The following is a 15,152-nucleotide window of genomic DNA, read 5'->3' on the forward strand; positions in this document are numbered from 1 at the left end:
TAAAAAAAAAAAAACTAAAAAAAAAAAAAATCAGACCCCTCCCCAAGATCCAGTCAAAAAGGGGGCAACTAAAATGAAGAGACACTCAGAAGAAGTACAAAATGGCCAATAAAGACATGAAAAGGTTTTCAGTATTGCTGGTCATTAAAGAAATCCAAATTAAAACAAAACTGAAATTTCACCTTATTTCAGAAAGAGTGGCCATCATCAATAAATCAAAGAATAGCACATTGTGGAGAGGCTGTATGGAAAAAGAAACCGTTTTCACTGTTGGTGGGAAAGTGAGCTAGTACAAGCACTATGGAAATCAATACTGAGTTTTCTCAAAAAACTAAGAATAGAAATTTCACTTGACCCAGCTATTCCCCTTCTCCTATAGGTATCTTCCCGAAAGTTAAAGACATCATATTACAGTGATATATGCCTGGCATACCTATAGTAGCCACCATAAGTCATAACTAAATCTTGGAAGCATTGTCCATCAGCAGATGAGCAGATAAAGGAAGTGTGGTATTTAAACCTAATGGAGTACTACTGTGCTCTGAGACAGACAATCACGTCCTCTGTAGGAAAATGGATGCACTTTGCCACCATAATGTTACGTGAAAGAAGTTAAATCATACTAGCTTAAATATCACATGGTTTCTGATATGTGAGAAATCAAAACGATAAAGAACAAAATAAAAGGCACATAACAGAAATAGGGAGAGAGGTCTTTTGCACATTTGTTCCTTCTATTGCTTTGGTAGCCCCTGCTGGTGCCTCTGGTAATAAATCAGCATGTGGTTCTTCCCTCCATCTGACAGATGTTGCTCTTGAGCTCTTGAGTTCAAAGAATGTGAGCCTCTAGCTGACTGGATTTTAAGCTTCCGGATCCTGGGTAGAAGCATCCCACAAGCATAGAAAGGTGAAGCCCATGAGATGGCCGCCCTGCTGTCTTATAAAACCGTCCAGTTTTTATGATAAGGAAATAGTCTAACGAAGCTTGTTCTCCTGAGTACAAATGTTCTTCATGAAGAAAAATGATGAGTAGTTTGTGACCCAAATCTAGGTCAAAATACGGATCATTAAAGTCAGCCTACTATAATCTAAGCTTTCAACATTTAAGACTCTGGAATCACAAATACTGACAAAATTCTTGAGCCGGCACCCTTTGAGTACTACATTCTAGTTCCTTTCGAGAAACTGTTCACAGACAACTCCTTCCTGACTTTCCTAGGTGTTACCAATTCTTCTCTCAAAACTCTTTCATTTTGTCTGCCCTCAGTTTCATTTTGACACAGTGGTCAGCCTGAACACTTACAGCATGTACTGCATTTCATTTCAGACAAAGAGCTGAAGATAAGGAATTGGATGATTAATTTCAGCCTTTTATTGATTGATTGATTGATTGATTGATTGATTTTTGGTACCGGGGATTGAACTCGGGTCCTTGTGCTTGCTTGCAAGGCAGGCCACCGAACTGCTGAGCTAAATCCCCGACCCAGTTTCAGCCTTTTTAAAGAAATCTGAGTCTGAAAGAAACACAAGCAAATGCTCGATGAACCGTTTTTTTTTTTCTGTCGAACTTGTGGACACTTGAATGGCCTCTGTGCACCCCAAAGACCCCAGATAAGGAAAGACTGCACAGTGCCGTGGTATTTGTCAGTTCTGTGGGTAGAAAAGAAGGCCATTCATTCAATGCCTCAGTTAAGGAGCCCAGGCACCTCTGGTGTCTTAAGGAGCAGCACAACTCTAGTGAATGATCATCCTATTGTCTCAGTAGTTGACATTTTTTTTAACCCAGCAATGGGGATCAAACCCAGAGCCCCACGCGTGCCGGGCAAGTGTTCTACCATCAAGCTATACCTCCCGCCCCAGCAGCTGGCATCTTTCAATTCCTTCTTCTCCACGGTGCTACTATGAGGGGACTCAGCTTCTTGTTTTCTCTTCCCAAAGAACCTGCTCTTATGGAAGCAAAGACTGTATCCCACAATCACCCAGCGCAAGGGAAGAGGTGCAGTTAGTCAGCCGGCCCCCACTAGCAAAGTTTGTCTCTAGGAGAGATCTTGGACAAGGCCACCTAGTCATGTGTACAGCCATGGTGGACTAGGCTCCCATTCCTGGTCAAACTAACTGCAGCCAGAATACTGGTCCCAAGCCATACATCTGTAAGACGATACATGCTGGTCATGAACCGGACAGTGCAGGCCACAGACAAGGCAAATTCAAGGTAGTTTCCTTGCTCCTGGCATTCTGTTTCCTCCAAAAAGTGACAGAAATTCTGTATTCCTTGTCACAATTCCTTTCTTTTTTATTAGATCTCTGTCTCTCTGATCTACTCCAAGTCTCACTACACTCCAGTATGCTAGCATTCAGCTAGGAAGGGTTTCCTTTCCAAATACATACGTTTGCTGATTTTGACTCAGAAATTTAGTAACTTGGTATAGTTAATAAGTGAAAATCTCCTCCATTTTGCCAAGCTGATATTATTTCCAAACTCTGCATTCCACCTGGGATTCATGAAAGCCCTATGGTTGAAAATGAATTTGATTGATTTCTCAGATTATTTGGTACTCTGCTAAGACCAACCAAGTTCCTGATTCTTTTCTCTGTGAAGATTAGATTGTGTAATGTTTTGAACTCAAACTTCTCGGCCCCAAGATAACACTCAGTGCTGCTCCTATGTGAGCTATGAGTACATTCTGCCGGGCCACAGTTGTGTACTGGCATTTGCCATTAAAGAGAAAACAGACTGCACACTCTGGCTTGTGCTTACAAGATCTTAATGGAAATTATGAGGCCACAGGGAAGTCCTAAAAGAGATAACTGTGATGTGGTAACTTTATCAGGTCATTTTGTTTGAGAGAAGGAATCTTTTAATTTTCCTCCCTTCATTGGAAGAACTGTTTTTAAAGATGCAGTTGAGCAAGTTAGAGGGCTATGTGAGAGCTGTATGGGTTCTCCGGGCAAAGACCCCTCCACATTAAGAAGGATTTAGTACAGACAGTTCCTAACTGGGGACATATTTAAGTTTGTAGCTGTTTATCATTAGCATCGTGAAACAGTATAAGCTCTGAATATTAGTCAGGGATTGTGAAAGCCCACTGTTGAAACAGACAGGAGGTGAACTCAAACTCTCCAGGTTACCGGTCCTACCCTCTGCTCCTGCAGTGGTCAGTAAGCATCATGAGAGGCCGTCTGGCTTTGACTCTGGGTTTTGCCTCTGATAACCCTCCATGTGATTGAGTTTAGGGCCAGTTCATGTATTGTGTGTAGATTTATTTATGTGCACCCTCATTAATCCATTCATTCCCCAACACATTCGTTCATTCAACAGTGATTCAGTATTTGATGAGGGCTTCTTTGTGTCTAACCGCATGTTAGGCTACTGAGTAACAGATGAAAACAAAGCTAAGTCCCTGTTCTCTAGCACCTTGTGATTTCACGAGAGATAAATATAGCACATATTTCTGTAGCTGAAAATTAATTGGATTGATTTCTCAGATTATTTGGTACTCTGCGAAGACCAACCAAGTTCCTGGTTCTTTCAGAGTTGAGTGGAGTACATGACAGTCCAGAAAGCCAGTGCCAAACAAGTGCTGTGGGGAGCATGAGCAATAGGAGTTACTGGAAGGGTGAGCAGAAGCCGCAGGGTGAACTGAGGAGCAGAATTTGGGCAGAGTCCTGGAAGATGAGATTTCGGCAAGTACAGGATAGAGAGAAGGGCCCTCAAACCAAAGCTCAGAATAAGCAACTGATTTTTGTATGCTGATCTTCTATCCGGCAACCTAGCTGAACTCACTTGATTCTGTTAGTTTTAAGAGCTATTTTGTGAATTCCTTAGGATTTTACATACAAGATGATGTCATTTGTGAATAGAGACTGGAGTCAATTTGAAAACCAAAGGATGAGGGTATATGGCCAGTGGGAACTTGGAGATGGCACATTGATTGACCTCATGACACCCATCTAGATATGCAGGGTTGTGATTTATAACCATTTAGAGGTACAAATATAATCGACCCTATTGTTGAGTCAGAGTTGAGTAAGTAAACTAATGACATAATTCTGAAAGTGCTAGTCATCCTTGGAGCCCATTGTACTTGCTCTGTGAAGATGGAAAGAGAAAAAAAGACAAGGTACTGGAACACCGAACCATCTGAGTGATCGTGTCATGCGCTGCTTCTGTGACAGGTTGACTGGATCACCTCCAGGACACCAGAAGGTAGGAAGCACAAAATGGTAAGTCAGCGTGTACGTAAGATGGGACATACATGCAGCGATGTCTATGAGATACAGCACATATGTGGTGTTTCTATGTCCTAAATATTTCCCAGGATTGACATATTGAATGCTGGTAACATTAGAGATTACAGATGAGCTCCTTGGACTACAGAAATATTGAGCAACTTGTCCAATGTCACACAGCTATTAGTTTGAAGTATTGAAATCAAGTGTGAGCCCAAATGCCTTAAGAGTCACGTCAGGGCTTGGACAAGGTGTGATTGAAAAATACGGTTAATGTTAAAAGTATCTCTAAAAAGGTTATAGTAAAAGATCCTTTGCCATCAACCCTTCTCAGAATATATCCTCTTACTTCAAAGATATTCACTTCATCATTCTCACCCCTCTCCGAGGCAGCTCTAGAAATCCTCTCTCGTGTCTTTAGTGGCACCGTCATAGCTGCCCTGATGTCCTGCGTTGATTCAAAAAGTTCACTTTTCATGGTCATTTTGACTTGGGGGAGAGCCAGAAGTCACGTGGTACCAGATCTGATGGACACGGTGACTGAGGACACATCACAATGGTTTTTTTTTACAAGTTTGCCCTTCTATAGGATGGCTCACAGCAGAAGTGTTAAGTGTATTTTCAATAACACCTTGTAGAGACTTGCCCCGCTTACTTTTGGATAACCACTACTTAGGAGAGAAAAGGCTTCTTTGGCTTTCGGTTTATAGAGGATTCAGTCTATAGTCTGCTGGTTCCAAGGCAGAGCAGCATGGCAGATGATAAACAGCTCATGGCATGGCAGCACGAAGCAGAGAGAGATCAAACAAGGAGGCACAGAGCTAGGCCCTTCCAGGCCACGCCCCGAGTGGCCCACCTCCTCCACCCAGGCTTCACCTTCAACATCACATTTACTATAAAGTCATCAGTGGACAACCCCGTGAGCGTCACCGTGCATGACCCGGTCACTTCCCCAAGGCCGCACCTAGGACCACATGAGGATGTGGAGGGACATCTAGGTATAAACCGTAACAGCACTCACGATAAAGGACTCCCAGAACTGCACGAGAAAGTGGCAACAATAAAGGGATAAGTGTGTTCAAATCAAGGTGAAGTATTTGAAGGGGAAAATGGCGAATTGTTTTTATAACAATTAAAAAAAAATGAAACACTCACCATATATTTTGATCACAACTCAAATTGCATGTCTAATAACACTGCTAGTTGACAGTATAAACCTTCCAAGGGAAGAGAAACCGTGCTCCTATTAGAATAATTAAAATATAGAGCCATGAAGTAGTGTGCGTAATTAATAAAATATTTCTATAAAACTATGTTATGAATTACACAGATGATTTAGAGCTTTGTATGATGGTTAAGATTGCATTCAATGGCAAGAAAAGCGTTAATTTGTCTTGTTTAAGCAGTTTCAGGATAGCAGTTCAAGGCTGGGACTCAAAAAGGACCTGGGATACTCCTATATTCTGGGGTTTTCCATCTTTAGCACATACCCTTCTTTAGCATTGTAAGATGACTTCTGCACCTCTAATTATCGTGTTTACATTCCAAGATGGAAGAAGGGAGGTGGGGCAAAAATCAAAAGCCAAAAGTCTAAAGGGCATGGCAGCAGAAACTCTGTTCTTCAAAGCTTTCTTAGACTGTTCACCCGAGGATTTCTACGTACCTCACTGAGTACTTCTAAACCAACACTACAATATAAATAGCAAAGACAAGGATGGAGATGTAACCTGGGTCAGTTAACTGTTAGTGCCACAGGATAATTTTCTCTAGGAGCCCAAAGTAAAGAGTAAAGGCTCTGCACCTCGGAAACATTTAATGGTGGCTTCAGGAAAGAAGGCCAAGAATTGCTGCTGATGGTCCCAAGAAATGAATAGAGATTCTCTGTAAGTACTTTGAAGGCAATTTTCCTTACAAGAAGGGATCTGTAGCCATGAGCATGCACAAGGTAACCCCTGCTATTTAGGTATTCAATATTCATTCCTACCCTTTTAGTAATAGCACCAACTTCTCTTTGAAAACTATTTTTGTGACAACCCAAGTCTTTATGCCTTGGTTAGGAATAAGGTTCAAACCCTATATCAATATATATATATTATATATCTTATATCCTTCATTATCATAATTAGTCCAGGACTAGGAGGGTGACCCATAAAAATGAGTCTGTTAATACTCAATTTCAGAACCTTTGTTGGAACAATTAGGAAACAAGTGATCATTTCTCTGAAATTGCAGTATAGAAAAATATTGGAAGATTCTGCCTGAGATTAAATTCAGCACAAATGGAACAAAATCAACAGTTACGGCTTGTATCTAGCTGTCTCCCCAAAGCCTCATGCAGTCATGCACGGAGCTTTTCTGGGGTGACTGGATGGCGGGTGTGTGATGCTGGGATTGATTAATGCTAAGATTAAGGTATCCCTCCCTGGGTGGGTACTACTCACTCGAAGGAGGGGTACTCTGGATAAGATACAAGGGACACAAAGAGGGTTGCTGCTTCTCACTTGTCACTTGCTGCTTACTGCCTCTGCCTGCCATAAACTGTTTCTCCTCTGCAATGCCCCTCAGCCACACCACCCTGCCTTGGAGCCAGCCAATTATGAACTGAAACCTCTACATACTGTGAGCTAACTACACCTTTCCTCCTTTAACTTTGGGTGTTGCGTATTCTGTCTCAGCATTGAGAAAAGTAACTAAGACAACAACACTCATAAACAAACACTGAGGCTTCATGACCATATTTGATCTTCTGAATCCATCCATATATACCTGGACTGCATTTTTTTTTCTTTTTTGTATCAGGGATTGAACTCAGGACCTTGTACCTATAAGGCAGGTACGGTGCCACTGAGCTAAATCCCCAGCCATCCATATATACTGAAACCCATAACCATCAAATCATTAAAAAAAAAAGCTTGAGACCAGTTTAATTTCTGTCACCTGAATTTGAAAGAGTCCTCAGTTATACACCTAGACCATTTCAGCCCTGATTCTAAAGACACTTCTTGGAAAATCTGTGATCCTCCATCTTCACACAAACGCATGTACACAAAGTTACCTGTTCACAGAGTCACCCCTACTTGATCTTTTCTCCTTGTCATCAAGAGAAGGGAGTGGACGGGCTCCTATCAACCCCTTTCAAAACTCTGCATCTAGAAATGAAAATAATGCAAATAATCTTATTGAAAACAAACCGGTTTCCCACACAAATGAAATGCAGTATTGCTCCATGTGCATGTATTTCCAATCCATTTTCATGGGGAAAAAAATCATGTTGAAATGTTAGCACTTGTCCTTAAAAACTACTTTCTGGGACTAGCTCTATAGAGCAGCGAATGGAGATCTATAAGAAAATGTGACCAATAGGAAATCTTGAAGGCGACAGAGCAGTGGTAAACAGTGCTGCGGGAGTTTAGGGAAATGCTTGGCTTTCTCTGCTGGCTCCAAGACAAACATTTGTTTTGAGAAACAATTGTGAGAAATGCTTCTGTTTGAAAACATTTGCTTATGGAGCAAACATTTGATTTTGAAATCTATACTTAAACTATTAGGTAGCTGCCAAATAAAATACTTGTCCACCCAAACATATGTTCCAGTTGAAGATGCTTGCCATTGTAGACAGATAAGAAGGAAATGCTCAAAATATTGTCAAACTTAGCAACTTTTTAGAAAGTCAAATTGCTAACCACTGAATTTTCAGAATGTTAATTTTTCGAACAATGTTCCTGTGTCACTTGTCAATTACTTAATTATAAAAACATGCTAAGAGTGCTGGCGCACATCTGTAATCCCAGCTACTCAGAAGGCTAGCCTAGGCAAATAGCAAGATTCTGTCCCAAAATTAAAAAAAATAAAAATGGCTGGGGTGTAGCTGAGTGTTCCCTGGGTTCAATTCCCAGTATGCCCCCAAAGATTAGAATACATGATTATGTATTGCCTTTTTAAATTCTCCTTGAGAATCTGGCAGTCAATATAATGTGTAAAAGGGATCATTGTAAAAGTGATTTTTATTCTTTGCATCTCCAGAATCTTAAGTTGCTTTTCTGTAATTTTTTTCCTTCTTAAAGGAGATCATATATAGTTAGTTTTTAAGGATATTTGGGGAATATGGATTTGCTTATTTTAAGACATTTTTCTTACACTATTTTGGATCACTAATCTTTTGAAATTCTCAGCTTTATTCACCCTAACCCCTGCATGCACAGTACTTTACTTTTTAATTTAAAAAGACAAGGTCAGGCTGAGTGCGGTACCCGCATGCCTTTAACCTTAGTGCCTCAGGAGGCTGAGGCAAGAGAATCCCAAGTTCCAGCTCAGCCTGGGCAACTCAGCAAATTAGTGAGACTCTACCTCAAAATTAAAAACTATAAAGGACCGGTGATAAAGGTCCAGATTGGGGCTGAAGGTCCTGGGTTCAATCCCGCCTGTGCTGCAGAAACAACAAAACACCACCAGGATAGAAAACCATAGCGTGTGCTCTCCAGAGCCAGGGAATGGCATTGCCACACTCGCCAGATCGCAGTCCGTGCACTTTCTGCTGTGCTGATGGATGGCTTCACCCCGGAGCCTCCAGCTATTTTGTAATGGTCTGAACTGTGAGGAGATCCCCAGATTAAATTTGAGTGTATTCTAGGTGAAGGCAGTCTCATAAAAGCGTCATTCTGAATTTATGGAATGCAACTAAAGGGCCCCCTGGAAGACCTCGCTCTTGGTGCCCTCACTCTTAGGGAATTGCCAGGCAGCTACTTATTTTCATGAATAAAGGTTGAAAAGTCCCCCGGGGCTCCCGGACTGTGTGTGTAGGGCCCCGTCCTTGGGCCTTTGCTCAGGCAGCCCCTTTCAGCTCCCCTCTGCCCACTTGAATGCAGTCTTTGTGACCCTCCTCCTTTGTGAAGGTTTGCCTATCTCCTACACTAAAGCGATGGCTTCATTTTCTGAACTCGTGTGCCACTTACAGGCTCCAGGGACCAGGCGTTGGAGACGGAAAGCTAGGTCTCTGAAGCACTTCCACTGTACAAAGTCACGGGAGGCAGGGATCAAGATGGACACTTTGGGTTTTCTACACAGCGATCTGTGTCGTGTCTTTAGATCCAAAGTCAATTTCTCCAGGTCCAAAAAGGAAACTGAGAATGGGCTCTTTTTTCTTTACTGAGAAAGTCAGACTTAGAAAACATAAACTACCAGAAACAGTCCTTTAAAATACGCCATTGTGTTATTCTAGCTCGGGGAGGTGAGGACATTAATCCAGCCAGTGGTGTATATCACGGAGAGCAGAGGAGCGTCCCAGGGTACCTGCAGGGGTATGTAAGAGTGCCGGTGACTGCCATGGTCTTGTTTCCTCGGGCTGGCCTGTGGAGAAAGCCGCTGGGGCCCTTCATTTATGGGGGTAACTAGAAGATGTCCTGGCTCCTTGAGATTGTGGCCAGGCACACAGGGAAACCCACCGTACACCAGGAGCTACCAACCCTCAGAACGTGAATCACCTGTGGTTTGTATTCCTGATTTCAAACAGATGCACTGTAATGTGCTCGCCTCAGCCTGATTATAACTTAAGGCCTATAGGGTTCAACTAATTTAGGCAACAATCTGGCGACCAAAAGAGGACGGTCTTACAACCAGGTAGCATTTGCTAGGAGAACTTCAGAGGAGCTACCATTCCCTGAGATTCCTACCAAGTCTCTCCCACACCAGACGTGTTCATTACATATTATGTATTGCTGTCAATTTGTAGATCGCTCTGGTTAGGTTTGTCTGTTCTCACAAACTCTTGGAAAAATGGAAGACTAAATTCCCAGGAAAAGGTGGATGGGAAGAAGACGAGAGGAGGGAATCCTTGAGTATACAAAGGGATAATTAAATGACTTCACTTTTCCTTGTCTTACCAAGACTTTTTTAAAAAAACAAACAAACAAACCAAAAAGAGCAGCTGTTTCCTGCTCACTCATTCGCTCTTCACTAAATCTTTATGGGACGGATCTGCCACAGATATGTTTTAAACTCAGAATACCTTTGAAATTATCGTGGCTGATTTCCCTGGGAACGGAAGGATATATTTAGAGGCTTTCCTGGGAGAATCAACTGGCTGCAGGGACTGGAGATGGGCTGTGGAGGCTTCCACCTCAGGGTCAGCAGGTCAAATCCAAATCAGGCCTGGGGTGGCTGAGAGGCCTTGTGTGAGTGACAGCTGTTGGGTGAGCCGGGTGAAGGCAACGGAGGCGTTTCTGCTGCATTTCAAGTGAAGTGGGCAGGTGCTGTCTGCTCAGTTCAGCAGGGACGAAAGAGTGCTCGGACAGTCTGAGCTCGGTCTCACTCCCACAGGCCTTCTTTGACCCAGTAAAGCGAGGAGCTGGCCTTCCCAGTCTTGAGTGACAAGAGGAGAGGAGGGTGTGAGGCTGAGTGGCGGCTCCTGCTGAGGACAGAGCTGCCTCCTCCAGCTAAATCGACAAGGGCTCTCCACCTGCCCCACCGCACTCCTCAATCCCTCTTTCCGCTGGCTGGCGCTGGTTTCTGTCACTGAGTAAGGACAAAGAAGTGAAGCTGCAAAGGGATGGGGGAAGACTGCAGTGATTAAAACAAATGGTGTGGATTTTCTTGTTTTGTTTTTCAGTGCAGTTCACACACCACACATCTTAGATTCACAGCAAACGGCATGGGGGTAGAGTGCAATGCTGGAGAGACTGAGGTCAGAATTGGGTGGGTGCCTCATAGAAAGCTTAGGGTAGAAGGCCACATTAGACCTACCTGCCATTTGACCTTCGAGGAAACTGAAAAGCAGCTATTTGGGGTTCACAGAGTCAGATCTAAGTCAGCAGTAACAGAGGTGACCCCGCCATGTGATGGTGACGTACTGTTGAGAGGGTATGAAATAGCTCCCAGCATCCCAAGTGTGGAAGCCAGCATGGCCAGCTGAAGAGACAGAATCCTGACCGAGGCCTTGAAGGCTTTACAGGGGAGGTCCCTTGTACGGCTTTGGCTTCTGGGCCCTAGGCTAGGAGACCTAAGGCCACACCAGAGGCACAAACCTGGCATCTCCTTGCTTTAAGTCCATTCAAATGTCACCTCCTGGGAAAAGCCTGCTCTGCGCAATGGATGCAGTGGTGTCATCCCCACCTGTGTCTTCCGTTACTACTTTCCAAAGCACTGGTGGGCACCTGATGATTACTCATTTGTTTCGCTCCAGTTTCCTTCCGTCTAAGCTGGAGACCGAAGGACCGACTTTCGCTGTTACTTTGTTTTGTAATGCCCCCACAATCCCCTCTCTGCGGACTGAAGGGTCCACTCTTCCTTCCAAGAGGACCTTCCTTCAGGTTCCTTCTGAGCAAGTTTGCAGCTTCCTCCCTGGGAGCCACATGGGTGGGGGCGGGGCGCTTCCGTGCAGAGCTTACCCCTCCTAGCCTGCGTTTCCAGGTCCTCAGGTTCTAATCACGCTGGAGACGAGCTGCTGAACAGCAATGAACATCTGTAGAAGCAGGAGAAAGGACCACCGAAAGCCAGACTCCCTTGGAGTTTGCATGCCACACCTTTAACCATTTGCGATGGCAGGCCTGAGGGACCTGTGCCCTAGTGTGGCTAAGTAAAGACTCCCCAGCTATAAGTGGGCTCCTTTGTCCCTCGTGTCCTCCCTGTTCCTTTTCACCTACAACTCAACACCCCCCAAGCCATTTCTCAGGAAAATAAATCTCTGGGAGGAGGAAGGGAGAGTGGGTCTCAGAGAACCTTTCTGAAGAGATGTCTATATTAATGAATTATTAACTCAGCCACCCGTGACCTTAAACCTAGAAACCCAAGCACCGAGGGCAGAGAGAGCTGCTGAATCCTTTATTGGAGTCCTGTCAACGGCAACCTCCACTAGTCCCTCCCCCACCAGGAAAAAGAATTAATATGAAAGGCAAACTTTTTAATTGTATGTCAAACAAAATTAGACACAGGGTCTGCTGGACAGATCTCTGTCTAGTTTTATTGCCTTTTCCTGTGTCTTTTCCTGCTCTGTGTTCTCATTCTGTTCTAAGGGTGCAATGGGCTTTGTAAGGATAATTTTCGGGGAAAAAATGCTCCAGAAAATGATGAATTTGGGTAGTTAATTCATCGATCCGGATTCCTCTTCCCACTTGTTTCATTTTAGAGGTCATTAATCAATGAAGAAAAACACCACCGTGTCCCCCATTTGCGTTTAATACACTCGTGCTCCTTGTTTATTCCTCTGGAACAAATTCCCAGCAAATATTCACCCATCGATTTGGGAGCGATGGCTTTTTATAAAGGTTTGATCGCTTCCTACATGGTCGAAGCGATTTGTTGGCATGGTGTAGTAAGTACTTAAGGACCTAGGAGAGGTAAGAATTTTTGGGGGGGCGCATGCCCTCGAAGTCAGTGGATTCACCTTCTAGTCACCCCCAATATGCACAGCTGACAGTGACCAAGCTGCCCAGGTCACCCAGCTGAGGTGCTACGCCCCCGGGTTCTCAGCCATCCTCCCCCGCTGCACTCACAGCGTTGCCCAAGGTGTGAAGACTCCACTGACCTATGCCTCTGCCAGCCCAACAGCCCCAAGCTCTGGACCTCGGGGGACTCCAGACCTTTCCTCCTCTCCCAGGCCTCCTGGGTGGTCCCTTTAATTCTGCCTGTCTCCTTCACCTCAGGGACCTGGGGTCCAGTCTTCTCACCCTTCGGTGTGCCTGGGGCTGCTGATCCAATGTATCAGGTCAGACATTCAAATTACAGGCATGGAAGGAGAGGAGACCTTTAATTCTTTCTCTGTTTACTCCCTGGCCCCCAAGCAAGACTCAAGTCTCCTAGGGTATCCCTTGTCACCTCTGTCACCAGTCTGGATGGAATGAGAGTGCGGTTTGTCTAGGATGGGCAGGAAGGTGTACTTGGTACCTCCACTGGCTGGGGTTTAGATCTGTCTTGGTCACTCCTTTGTGATCTTAGGCAACCCACTGAGGCTGTCTGTGCCTCAGTAGTCCCCTTCCACAATACCCATGGCTACTAGGTAAGCACATAAAGTGCCAACTCCACCTGGCATGTCTACACCTCAATAGCCAGTCAACTAATCACGCTAAGACAAGAAACACACACACACACACACACTCATTCCCAGAATGTGGCCAGCATGAGGCCTCCAGGAACACTAACATGTCAAACCACAAGTCTTTCTAGTGGGAGAGGGAGTCAGGAGAGAGTCTCTGGGACTTCAAACCCTAGAGATTAGAAGATTGGTAAGGTTTGAAGTAGACACAAAAAGGAGGCCATGCGGCCATTGACTTAGCCTCGGACTTCATCCTCGGTTATGTCCTGCCTCCCCCAGCCAACAGAGAAGTGTCCCGGTGTCTCAGCAAGGAAGGGAAAAGTTGCACAAGAGTTTGCTCCTTCTCCTGAGGCCCAGCAGCCACCCTTGGGCAGTTCTGCAAGCAGTGACTGAAAGGGGCCTGGACCTCCACCACTCCCTTCCCGAGGGAGTTGTCAGAAAAGACAGCCAGGTCATCTTTGGGGTCTACAGAGCTGTGGGTTTCCCCTCGTATTTGCATTAGACCTGGGTACTATCAATCTATCCAGGCATGACGGATGACCTTGTCATAACGACGCCAGTGAAAACATTTTCGGTCCAACTCTGTTCCAACCAGCATCCGGGCATCACACGTGAGACCCGGGCAAAGCCCAAACAGTGTTTCCCATGCTCGGATAAAACGAGCGGCGGGAAGAGAAAAAGAAACTAGCAGATATCAGGCAAGAATGGCTATTAAATTTTCAGAGTGGCGAGCGCGAAATTAATTGGGTTGTTTGGAAAGAGACAAATGCCTTCTCTTCTCTGAGGTGTGGACAGAATTCTGGCGAGGGGAAAGCGCCCGAGTATGGCCATTTCACACAGGCTGTCGGTGTCCTCTACTCCCAGTACCACGAATGCCAGGTGCCTAATTCGTGGACGAGGGGGGCCAGGCGTCTAATTCGTGGATGCCAGAACTCGCACTGAAGAGGGTGCGGCCCAAAGTTCTGGGAGGGTACAGCGGGGTGGGGCTGCGCTCCCCCCGCCCCGCACCTCTGGATTCGTCTGGGGAAGAGAAACCTATGCTTGACCTCCAGGGCTCGCCAGGGCTGCAGAAGGCGGACGGCCTCGCCTGTGCCCAGAAGTAGCTGAGCCACCACACAAGCTCTGGCTACTCGGCTCCCGGTGCAGACAAGGAGGGAAGAGCCTCCTAGGAAGGCACCCGAGGGCGGGTTGGCGGAGCCCTGGGGATCCGCCCGGACGAGCGGCTCTTTAGGGACCCTGGCCCCCAACCTTCCAGCGCCGCCACGCCCGCCTCCTCGGCGGCGGACCGAGGGATTCGCTCCGGCGCTCAGTCCTCCCCAGCTTCTCTCCCGGGAGGATGTACGTTAGAGGTTGCTTGGCGGGCGAGTCGACTCTGGCACCCAGCAGCACTCCAGGAAAAACCCAGCCGGGATAAAGCACTAACTCGGTCCGGGAACAGGATCTGTCTGCCCCGCAGAGCGCTCGCTGGTCCGGCGCAAACGCTCGAGCGCAGGCAGAGATGCGTTCAGGTTTCTGCATTTCCGTCGCTTTCAGGATCCAAGCACTCAGCCCGCGCCTAGCAAAGACAAACCAAAGAAAGACACAACAGGCGCGCGGAGCCGTCGTGCCAAAAACGCGGGGGGTGGAGAGCAGAGAAGGGTTCGTGCGCGAGAGGCGCACGGGCTGCCGTGGCGCAGGCCGAGTCAGAACTTCCTTCTTCCCTCTCCCCTCCCCTCGGCTCCTCCGGCCGGCCTCCCGCCTCCTCCCCCTTCCACGCCTCGCCCTCTCCACACACCACACACACGCACGCACACACACTTGTGTTTTGTGCTGTCGTAAAACCCACGTGTCCAAGCCGGAGGCTGCCAGAGCGAAGCCGAGGAGCAGGGAGGCGGCGGCTGCCCATCGCCGCAGCACC

The 15,152-nt window shown here is 46.0% G+C and overlaps 1 long non-coding RNA gene across 1 annotated transcript in view; it reads left to right on the forward strand.

Annotated features, from left to right (window-relative positions):
• LOC104864338 overlaps positions 1 to 4,342 on the forward strand; it is a 20,330-nt gene extending 15,988 nt beyond the window's left edge. The window contains exon 3 of the long non-coding RNA XR_780862.2: positions 4,177 to 4,342. This is a non-coding gene — a long non-coding RNA (uncharacterized LOC104864338). The remainder of the gene's footprint in view (positions 1 to 4,176) is intronic.
• The last annotated feature ends 10,810 nt before the right edge of the window (positions 4,343 to 15,152 follow it).

The sequence above is a fragment of the Fukomys damarensis genome, unplaced genomic scaffold (genome assembly GCF_012274545.1).
Source record: "Fukomys damarensis isolate Sample0158 unplaced genomic scaffold, DMR_v1.0_HiC HiC_scaffold_3, whole genome shotgun sequence".
Taxonomy (NCBI): domain Eukaryota; kingdom Metazoa; phylum Chordata; class Mammalia; order Rodentia; family Bathyergidae; genus Fukomys; species Fukomys damarensis.